A 10,937-nucleotide genomic window follows, 5' to 3' on the forward strand; every position below is an offset into this window, starting at 1 on the left:
GTTCCAGACTGTTATAAATGTTTAAATAACTTTTACTAGATTGTTATTACAAGTATGTTATAGGTATCACCTAGAAAACATGGATAAGATATGGACATTCTGGCTTTTAATATTAAGTAATGGTTTCTTTCAAATGCTTTTATAAACTCCACAATTAAATCAGAGAAGTTTTTGCTGCAAGTATCATAAAATCCATCTTAAATGGACAAAGAAGGACTTCTCTTCTTACATAACAGAATGATGATGGATCAGAGGCTCCAGACTTCCAGGGCCAGCAGTGGTGCTTGTGGCATCTCCCTGGAGTTTACCAGAAGGCTGCCATCAGCTCAAGCCATAACATCACATCCCAGACAAATGTTGAGGAAGGAGTACAGCCAATCACATGGGTCCCTCTTATTGGGGGAGTAAACCTGCCCCAGCAGTAAATACACCACACAGCCAGGTTCTCCTCGAATCTTGTTATTCAAAATGGGGCACATGTGAGGGATACTAGGAAAATGGAAAGCCAGAGTGCTGTGATTGGTTCAGACCACAACCAGTCCTTTCCTTGGTCTGGTCTAATGGCAGTCCAAATGAAATAGAATTCTTTTAGCAAGAAAACAAATAGGAAGTGAATGATGTGAGTGTCACAGTGCTTGTTATTAAGCCCTTGGGAAATGCAGAGGAGCAAGAAAAAGAGGCAATCAATAATATTCATAATATATAGGTATAATTTATAAAACTAGAATTAAACAATAAAGTACATTGTATTAATCTTGTATCTCTTCTTTTTTCCTTAAGAAATCTGCTATAAAGCTATCAAGTCAGATAATTTTTTGCTCTATGACTTATTTCCACATGGTTGCATGCAACTCTTCTGCTTCGTTGTTAATGGCTACAGTATATTGAAGTACATGCATGAGCCAATTCTCTGTTGAAGATGTAAAGGTTTCACATGGTTTCTCTCTGTTGTAAATCACACTGCAGTGAAGAGCCTCTAGTTAATCTTCAAATTTCAGAATTATTTCCTTAGAGCAAAATACCTGAGGTTTTTGACTAAAAGGTATGCAAAATTTTATCATTTTTATACATATTTCAAATGCATCCTCCATGAAGATTGCACCATTTTTCATCACCCCTTGGTCATATTTAAGTGCATCCTCAACCACGTGAGATCTTATCATTAAGGAAATTTGCTGATGTGATAATTAAAAATGTATCAGGTCATTGTTTTCAGTTGTATTTCTTTTATTACCAGTCAGGTTGAATTTTTAAAAAATGTTTATTGCTGATTTTTCTGTAAATTGCTCATTTATATCTTCTAAATTTTGTCTTGGTGTTCGTGATTCACACTTGAATAGAAAATGGAATAAAGCAAAGAAGATTGTTCATTATTTCCCAGAGATGATCACTATTACTCATTGCTCATGCAGGTTCATGTGGGTTATATATTCTTCTCTCTCTGTTTCTGTTTCTCTTTTTCGGTTTCTGTCTCTATCTCTCTGTCTCTTTGTCTCTGTCTCTCTCTGTCTCTGTATCTCTCTGTTTCTATCTCTGTCTGTCTCTGTCTCTCTCACGTCTCACATCTATCTACTTAAATATCTTATGATTATTTCCTTTGAATAAATGGCCAAAAGTCAGATTTCTGAGTCCATAGATAGCAAAAATGTTTAGGCTTCGAATAATTGTCAAATTGTTCTCTGAAATGTGGTAATAATATATCAAATTCATGATACACCCTCATGGGCCCTACCTACAATAATGTTATTTTTAAAAAATACGTGCCACTGGAGAGGCAAGATTGTAAGTCTTTTCTGTGATTCTAGCTTTCTTTGGTATTCCCAGGGTTGGCTATTTGGGGCCTCTTTTCTCTTCTTCCTTCCTAAGACCCGATCAGACCTGATCTACTTCTTCATTTGTCTTCCACACACAAATCTTTGACATTTGCTAATTGTAGTATTTTTCTAATTTACTACTGTTTTCCTTTAATTCCTATTAATTCCTTACTCTTGTTTTCCTGATTTTGTTTTTTTGAGTTGAATTCATGGTTAATTCTTACTCTCCTTTGCACTCAATTGAATTCCTTTAAGGATATAAATTATCCTCAGGGCACAATTTTGCCAATCCCTTTCTCTTTTGTTGTCTTCAAACTGAAAATAACTTTTTGAAAAAAAATGACACTTTAGTAATATCAGAAATTTTAAAGAAGACAGAAAAGCACACACTCACACAAAAACCAGAAAATCGTTTGAAAGTCCACAACTTTGAGTTAACTATTGTTAACATTTCAGGGAACATCTTTCCAGAATTTTGTCTTATAAATGTACATACAAATTTTGTGCAAATGGTGTCTTACCATTCTTTTAACAATATACTGTATAATGAAAATGTTTTTCTCTTAGTGAATGCAACACACACAATAACTTTCAATGAGTCCACTGTATACAGATATTATTGGGGTACCTGCTTGGTTCAGTAGTTGAGCATCTGACTCTTGATTTCGACTCAGTTCATGATCTCCGTGTTGTGAGACTGAGCCCCTGTTCTTACTCTGTGCTCAGCAGGGAGTCTGCTTGGGATTCTCTCTCCCTCTGCCTCTGCCCCCACCACAAATAAATACAAATAAATCTTTAAAAAAATACATTGTCATTTATCTAACCAACCTATAGGAGATGCACATCATAAGTCTTTCTAATTTTTCACTGTGATAAATAACTATCATACCTTAGTATATTTGCCCAGCCATCCTCTTAAATACCTACAAAATAAATCGCTGAGATGGATATATATATATATATATATATGATATGGAGAAAATATTAAAAGTTTTAATAAATATTTCTAGACAATCTTCCAGAAAGATTATAAAAATTTACACTCCCTAAACAGAGTATGAGACTAACCATTGTCTTACACCCTCATGGGTTCTGGATAGCATCAATCATCTTAATCCCTACAATCTAATAAGCAAAAAAAAAAAACAAAACAAAACTTCTTTTTGCATTTCTTTAGCTACTAATCACCTTGATTCACTTGTTATGTTGTGTTGTGCATGTTATGTTATGTTTTGTGCATGTGCATGTGTGTGAGTTGATTGCTGGCATCCTTTCCCATTCTTCTATTTGACTTGTCTTATTAATTTTTGAAACTTTCTCTATATATTATGTTTATGTTCTTACTCTGTCACACATATTACAAATATTTTCCAGTGTTTTATTTGCATCTTAGTTTTATTGTGTTGTTTGTGTCATAAATGAGTCTTTAACTTCTAAATTGTCTAAATCTATCTTTATTTTCCTTTAAATTTCTTGCCTTTAAGGCATCATGTTTAGAAGATGCAAACCCTGCCTTGGTGCACCCAGGTGGCTCAGTTGGTGACACGTCTGCCATCAGCTCAGATCATGATCTCAGGATCCTGGGATCAAGTCCTGCATGGGGCTCCCTGCTCAGTGGGGGGTCTGCTTCTCCTGCCCCCCCCCACTCGTGCTCTTGCTCTCTCTCTCAAATAAATAAATTAAATTAAAAACAAAAAAATTAAAAAAACAAAAACACACAAAAAACCAGCTTCCTACTGATGCTCTTCGGGTTTGATATTTCACAGTCAGATGTTTGCTTCTCCTCATCTGTAGTTCATGCAGTTAACTTGATGTGCATTGAGATTAATTGTGTTTCCAATGACAAACTAATTACCCCAGTGAAATTTTTGAAGAATCTTTCTTTCCCCCCTCTGCTCTTGAATGGTGTTTTTATCACAGGCTACATTGCTATAAAAACTTGAATTTATTTGTGAACTTCCCATTCTAGTTAATTGATGTACCTCTTCCTCTATTTATGCCCCTTCTTTCTGGTTATTATAAGCTTATGTTACAGTGTTGGATGTAATGGTGTAGATTTCTCTTTAAACTACTTCTCCCAAACTTCCTGATTTTTACCACAGATTTACCCTTTCAGATTAATTTTGGAATCATCTTAGATTCTAAAAAATACATTTTTGATCAAATAGTGTCTTTTTTCTAATCATTATGACACTACTGAACCATCTTCTTATTGCTGAAAATAAGCATGAGCTCCATATTTCCAGGGGAAAAGCTCACATTTTTTCTTGGGGTCCTCAGCCACAGTCTCGTGTAGAACTGCCCTGAAGACCTCCACAGAGAAGCCCAAAAGCCTCCAGGCTGCTATATGCAATGGACTGAATTGTGTCTCCCCTCTCCCCAGTATTCATAGGTTGATGCCTAACCCCCAGTGTGATGGTATTTGGAGGTGGGCCTTTGGGAGGTAGTTAGGGTAAGATGAGGCCATGAGGATGAAGCCTTTATGATGGGCTTAAAGCCCTTATAAGAAGTGACAGAGACCTTGCTTCCTCTCTTTCCACCATATCAGGACACAGCAGGAAGATAAGGGGCCCTCACTAGGAACTGAAACAGCCAGCGCCTTGGTCATGGACCTCCCAGACTCCAGAACTGTGAGAAATAAATGTTTGTGATTTGAGCCACACCATCTATGGTATCTTGTTATGGCAGCCCAAGAACAAGAGAATCTACATGAATTTGGCCATATGCTGAGTTCAATCATCTGAGTCTGTTCATTGATGATTCTCTCCCCACAAGACTCATAGTTTATTTCTTTGGATAAGATTCCTAGAAAAACCAGAGGTATTTTCTGACTGTAACTCCCAGACATGTTCTTATTTCTTCAAGTCTGTGTTATAAGCATAGAAACATTTAGCAAGATTGGTTGGATTACGCACTCTGGTGATGGCAATACGCCTCCTAAGGGACATTATACTTCAAAGCAACCATCATGGGGTAGCATCAGGGCATGGACTTCCTAGGCAGTGAGACCCTCCCAAAACCCCTCAAAACTTTGGGCACCAGCCTATGTAAAGCACTAATATTGATGTAAGTTAGTACTCAATGAGGACTCATAGATTTATATATGTCTAAGTGTATGTACATGTGTATATGTGTACATGTGCATATATATATATACACTCAATCTATATATGTGTCACACATCTATGTATAGTGTATATCGTCACAAAGGCTCTGGCATCAACTCTAAACACCTCAGTGGAAATTTGGGACAAGACTCTAAGGAACTTGTGCCTCTCAAAACTTTTTTTTTTTTTTTTCCAAAACTTATCTCTAATTGTGACTTCCAAGTTATTGTCACCTGGGAAGCAACTTGGGAAGATATTTTGGAACACTGGCATCTTTGCATGTAGTTGTGTGCTGGCAAAGGAAGCTGGTTTTCTGCTGGGAAAATGGATGTACATATCTGTAAATATATACATCTGTATAAATGTATGTATATATATGTATATATGTACATATACACAGACATACATATAAAAGTTTATTCCTAACCTGATTAATGGGGTACCTGGGTGGCTCGGTCCATTGAGTGTCTGCTTTCGGCTCAGGTCATTCATGATCTCAGGGTCCTGGGATAGAGCCTGTGTTGGGCTCCCTGCTCAGTGGGGAGTCTTCTTCTCCCTCTCCTTTTGCCCCTCCCCCACTTGTGTTTTCTCTCAAAAAAAAATCTTTACAAAAGCTTGTCAAAAAAAATAAATAAATAAACCTGATTAATATAAGTGGCATGTAGCATGGTATTTACAAATAATAGTAAAATATACAATCTATTTTTTGTAAATTCCATACAATCAATTGTTTTTCATAGAACAGGTTCATCGATTTTTAACAAACTTTTATATCCCCAGTTTATGAATGCAAGCCAACTACAATTTCACAAATGGAGCTGCATCCCAGCCCACCTACTCCTTCCCCCCAAAATGTACTGTCATCCCGTCAGACATGGGATCTACTCTTCAACTGTTTCTCACCGCATACAAATTACATTCGTGAAACGGAAATCTGCTTCAGTTTCCACACTAACTTTATGTTTGATCTGCATTATTATAAGTTTTTCCTGTTAGGTACTTTCTTTGGTGTAGACAATCAGTCAAGCAATAAATCAATAAATAAGGTTTGTCGCACCTGCCAGTTGGGTTGTGCCAATTCTTCCATGTGGCCTATTCCAAGCTGCCATTGGGCTATCACCGAATGCAGAGTTGGGAAGAGAGACAAACCTCTATATAGTATTCCCAGCATACCGACACAGCAAAGCTAAAGAACCTCAAGAGCACAGATAATATAGTAAGAGGTATTAAATAATTAGGAAGGGATAAATTTTGAGTATTTATCCCCTTTGTTTCTTAATGGAATTTAATTGTAAGTTTATATATTAATTTTTAATAATGTTTATGTTTGACAAAGGCTCAAAAAATTCCAGGAACTGCAACTACCAGTTCTCGTGAGCTGACTCCAGCTCTGCTGCCCCACACCCCTGTGATCGTGGAACGGCTGGGCTGGAAAGGTGTTAGCCATGACACACTGTCCACGCACATCCTATGTGGTTGGAGAAGCAGCAGTCTTAGGGTTACCCGAGACCAGAGCTAGTGACCATCAAAGAAACTCTCCGTTTCCCAGCAACTGGGCCAGCATGTTTGGCTCTGCATCCTGCTCTCCAAGTGTGGTGCCAGCAGCAGCAGAATTACTTGGGAGCATGTTCAAGACACAAAATCTCAGGCCTCTTCCAGACTTGCTGACTCAGGAAAATAAACTCCAGGTGATTTAATGCCCGGGGTTAAGAATTTCAGGTACACTGTCCTTGCCAGAATGTCACTGTGGACACCCGAGGCTGCTGACACCGAGTCTTTCTGGAAGCAGGGTGAAGGTGAAGCTGTCTACACCTGCGGGTGGCTGGAAGTGAGCACATCCACAGTTCCCCAAGCTCACCCTCCTTCTGCCAAGGGAAGGAGTGAGGACCCCTTGGAACTTCCTAGCACTCTCCCATCCTCTGGGGAAAGTGGGAGCTATGGGAAAATCAGCAGAGGTACTGAGCTCACAACACTCGTTTGATGCCCAATTTCTGCTGCCACCTCTGCTCTGCTCTTTCTCACTTGGCTCTGAAGAGGTGGTATTCAAAGTGTCGTTGCACCATAAACGCTACAGCATTGTGATCGCCGGTGTCCTCACCACCCTCTTCTGAGGGCTCCTGCGGAGATTGTTTTTATCTTTTCGGATTTGAAGTGCTTTATAAAAATACTCAGCAAATATTTCAGTGAAACGAATGTCCCTAAATAGGCACTCTATCCAGTGTAAGTCATGATCACCAATGTTCCTCTGAAATGCCCAAAATAGAGTCCGTGCTGGCACTTCCCTCCGAGGAGCAGCCTTGTTTAGCTAACCTAGTTAGAAGCTGTCAGCTTGTGCTTTGGGTCCTGTGAGTGTCTTGTGATTCTTCGTCTCCAAACGCTTCTCATCCCCCGGAGGAGCTTCACCATGTGCAGGGTTCCAGGATCCAGGACAGGGGCCCGTGGCCCACCTGTCGTGGGGACACAGCCCCTGTTTGCAGAGCCCATGGGAGCAGCGTATGGGCTTGCAGCAGGGGCAGCCCCTGAGCAGAAGATGCTGGAACTTCTCGGAGATGTTTCCTTTGGGCGGTGTCTCTGCTGGTGCGGTGGGCAGGTGTGATGTCCCCCTTTCTTCCAAGACCCCTTGTCTGGCTCCAACAGTTGGTCACTTCCTTTAGGCCAACATATACAGAGGGAAGTTCCTTCATTTTAATCTGATTCCTGCAGTGATCCAGGAGAAGAAGGGGCATTTTTCACATCTGTCGTTCCAGGGGGACAAGTGTCCCTGACACCACCAGAAGCAGCCGAGGACTAAGGTAGCATTGAAGTCCAGGTGGGTGCCTGATGGTGGCAGCAGTGTCTGGCTCGTCCTGATGTGTCAGGGAGTTTCTGTTTCCACACCGAAAAGGTCCGTGTCCCAAAACCCCTTTCGGTCATGGGCAAAGCAGAACTACTGGTCACCCTGGGTGGCAGCCCAAAGCCACCTCTCCTATGATCTGGAAAAGTAGCCTCTGCTGAGTATCATGATGGAATTTTATAAAACTTGAAATTAAAACAGATAAACAAACAGAGTTTCATGTACATGAGTCAGACTGGTACAGCCATTAACAAAACCCTCATTTTGGGGAGAGACACAGTAGATCCCGGGGTAAAGATGCAAGGCCCCCCCCTAGAGCCGTCGGCTACTTGGACCCCTGGGTTACAGCCCAAGCAGAGCCAGCCAGAGAGGGAGTCGCTTGGGAGTCAGAAGAGGGACCTAGCGAGGGCCACGGGGACACCTACCCAGGGCTGCGGCACAGGCAGGCAGGGGGCCGATGTCCCAGGCAGCTCCTCGCTGCTACACAGACACTCCCTAAGGGATCAAGGGAAAGAAAACTATGAAAGCTTGTTTTTCTTTATTATAAAGGGAATACATTTATGGTGAGGAAATGTGAAAGGCACCGAAGCAGATAAAGAATAAAGTTAAACCCCCACGTGACGCCACTGCCTTGAACAAACCATCTGTAATATTGCCATGTGTTTCCTTCCTGCAAAAGCCAGGAGTCCACGCAGTCCAGCCCCAGCCCGGTTATGTGTGTTGAAAAACCACTTCCTAAGAGCAATCAAAAGCAACTGGGATCTTCACTGGAGATCTTCAAAGAAAATCAAAGGGAATCCAATTCATAATCCACAGATGCACTTCTTAAACATTCCTTCCCATTCCAGCCTCTGGACACCTACACACCTGCACACCTGTTCACCTGCACACCTACATACCTGCACACCGACACACCTGCGCACCTGCACACTTGCACACTTGCACACCTACTTACCTGCACACCTGCGTGCGTGCCTGCATACCTACGCACCTGCCCACCTGCACACCTGTGCACCTGCACACCTGTGGCTGCCCCAAAGTGCTCTTGGTCCCTCTGCAAGCCACTGCCAGTGGCCTGTCAACCCCGATAGAAGGTGCCCCAAGGCTCTCTTTCTCATCTGAGAGCCTCTGATCCCTTCTCAACATTAGATTAGGTGGCCTTGCTTCACACCCTGTAGCTTCTCCTTTCTCTTGATGTTGGAACTGATGCTCAGTTCCCTGGGGAGAGTCCAGGCATGTGGACTCCTTCCTTCCCCTAGAGGTCGGGGGGGGGGAAGCAGAAGACTCCTTCACATGCAAGGGAGGAAAAATAATACATGCAAATGCCTGTCTTGTAACAGCTTTTAGGGAAAAAACTATGAATATTTTACATGCATTTTTTTATAAAACTGCAATTATATTACAGGGGCTATTTTGCTTTTATTTATTTTTATTTTTTAATGATTTTATTTTTAAGGGATCTCTGCACCCTACACAGGGCTTGAACTTACATCCAGGAGATCAAGAGTCACAGGCTCCATGGACAGAGCTGGCCAGGAGCTCCTGCAGGTGCAATTTTATATTGTAATCTGTTAACTTTACATTATATTCATTCACTCATTAATTAATCAATTCATTCATTCATTCAGCAGCTGTTGTGGGTTTATTATGTGTAGGACACATGTGTATTCTTTCCCTTTCAGAGGGAAAGAATAGTGATAAAAGGGAAGCAGACAGAAATTCACACCATGGTGAAGCATAGTCCCCCGAATTCCTGGGGGAGGCTGGGGCGGGGACCACCCCTCCTGTGATGCTCCAACCCTGATGTGTGCAGGAAACACCTGCCCAGCTTACGGGGAATGTCAGTTTACAACCAAACATTCTGACTCTCTGGGTCCTGTGCTGGGCCCAGAGCTACCCTCCAAGAAGCAGTATCCTGCTGTCCTGACACCACCGTTTTGGAAAACTCGCTTTGGAAAAGTCTGCAACATGTCGCACCAGAAGCAAGTAATGCTGTCTGTCCTGCACCTGGTGAGCTGCCCTCCTGGAAGCAGGCTCAGTCGGGCTGGGGCAGGTGGCTAAGAACAGCAGGAGCACAAGGGCCAGGCCTCATGGGTCACTGACCTAGGACAGGGGAGGAGAGGGCACAGGGTTAGCCACGCTGGCTATGCGAGGCCCCAAACTTCCCAACCTGAAGCTCTGAGAACACAACTGAAGACCACCTGGTTGGGGAGCCGGGCAGCAGCGTAGCCCTCCAGACACCACCTGGTCCCTAAGGCACCTCATCTGGGCAGGGCCATGTGTTGTCAGGATGTCACCGCTCAGCAGGACCAAGCTCATAGGCAGGACTGTTTCCATGGGTCCTTCCTCTCTCATGCTTGGCTCCTCCTCACCCCCCACCCGTCCACCCAGGCTCTGACTTGCTGTTTGCTCTCTTGTCTCCATCCTTACCTGACTTTCTTGGCTTTGACACAGCAGATTCCTGGGCTTCATGGACAGTGAGGGATTGATGGAGCCAGCCAGGGTGCTGCCAAACCATGAGGTCTGGCCCCAGCGCACAGCTGCCTCAACCGCTGCTGCTGACAGCACTCCCACACGCGACACAGGACGGTCCCCACATGCGCAGGGGACACACATGTCCCTCAACTCTAGAATCGTGTGACCTCAATGTCCTTGGATCTGAAGACCAGAGTGGAACCAACAGAAGCAAGAATTAAGAAAAGACAGCAGAACACACAAAGCTTGATCTCATGGTCATGAGTTCGAGCCCCACACTGGGTATAGAGATCACTTTTTAAAAATTAAAAAAAAAAAAAGACAGGGACACCTGAGTGGCTCAGCAGTTGAGTGTCTGCCTTTGGCTCAGGTTGTGATCCTGGAGTCCTGGGATTGAGTTCCCGCATTGGGTTCCCTGCAGAGAGCCTGCTTCTCCTTCAGCCTGTGTCTCTGCCTCTCTCTGTGTCTCTCATGAATAAATAAATAAAATCTTTTAAAAAAAATTTTTAAAGAAGAAAAGACCTGAATATCAGAAGCTCACAGATGACATTAATATTAATATGATAGTTTCCTTTAAACTGAAATGTAGGCAGCCACTAAACCTGACGTTAGGGAAATATGAAATATGGGCTGACATGTATGATCTGTAATGTTGAACAATGTGTGTGTATAAAATTATGGGAATTACAGCAGCTCTATCCATGTGAC

The 10,937-nt window shown here is 42.4% G+C and overlaps 1 long non-coding RNA gene across 2 annotated transcripts in view; it reads left to right on the forward strand.

Moving 5' to 3' along the window:
- The window catches only part of LOC102156518, a 14,325-nt gene extending 3,725 nt beyond the window's left edge, over window positions 1-10,600 (forward strand). Inside the window, exons 2-3 of one of the 2 annotated variants that reach the window (XR_005357136.1) lie at window positions 9,211-9,302; window positions 10,209-10,600. This is a non-coding gene — a long non-coding RNA (uncharacterized LOC102156518). The remainder of the gene's footprint in view (window positions 1-9,210; window positions 9,303-10,208) is intronic. The other variant, XR_005357137.1, reaches the window with a different exon arrangement.
- Window positions 10,601-10,937: the final 337 nt, after the last annotated feature.

Source organism: Canis lupus, chromosome 3 (genome assembly GCF_011100685.1).
Source record: "Canis lupus familiaris isolate Mischka breed German Shepherd chromosome 3, alternate assembly UU_Cfam_GSD_1.0, whole genome shotgun sequence".
NCBI classification, from domain to species: Eukaryota; Metazoa; Chordata; class Mammalia; order Carnivora; family Canidae; genus Canis; species Canis lupus.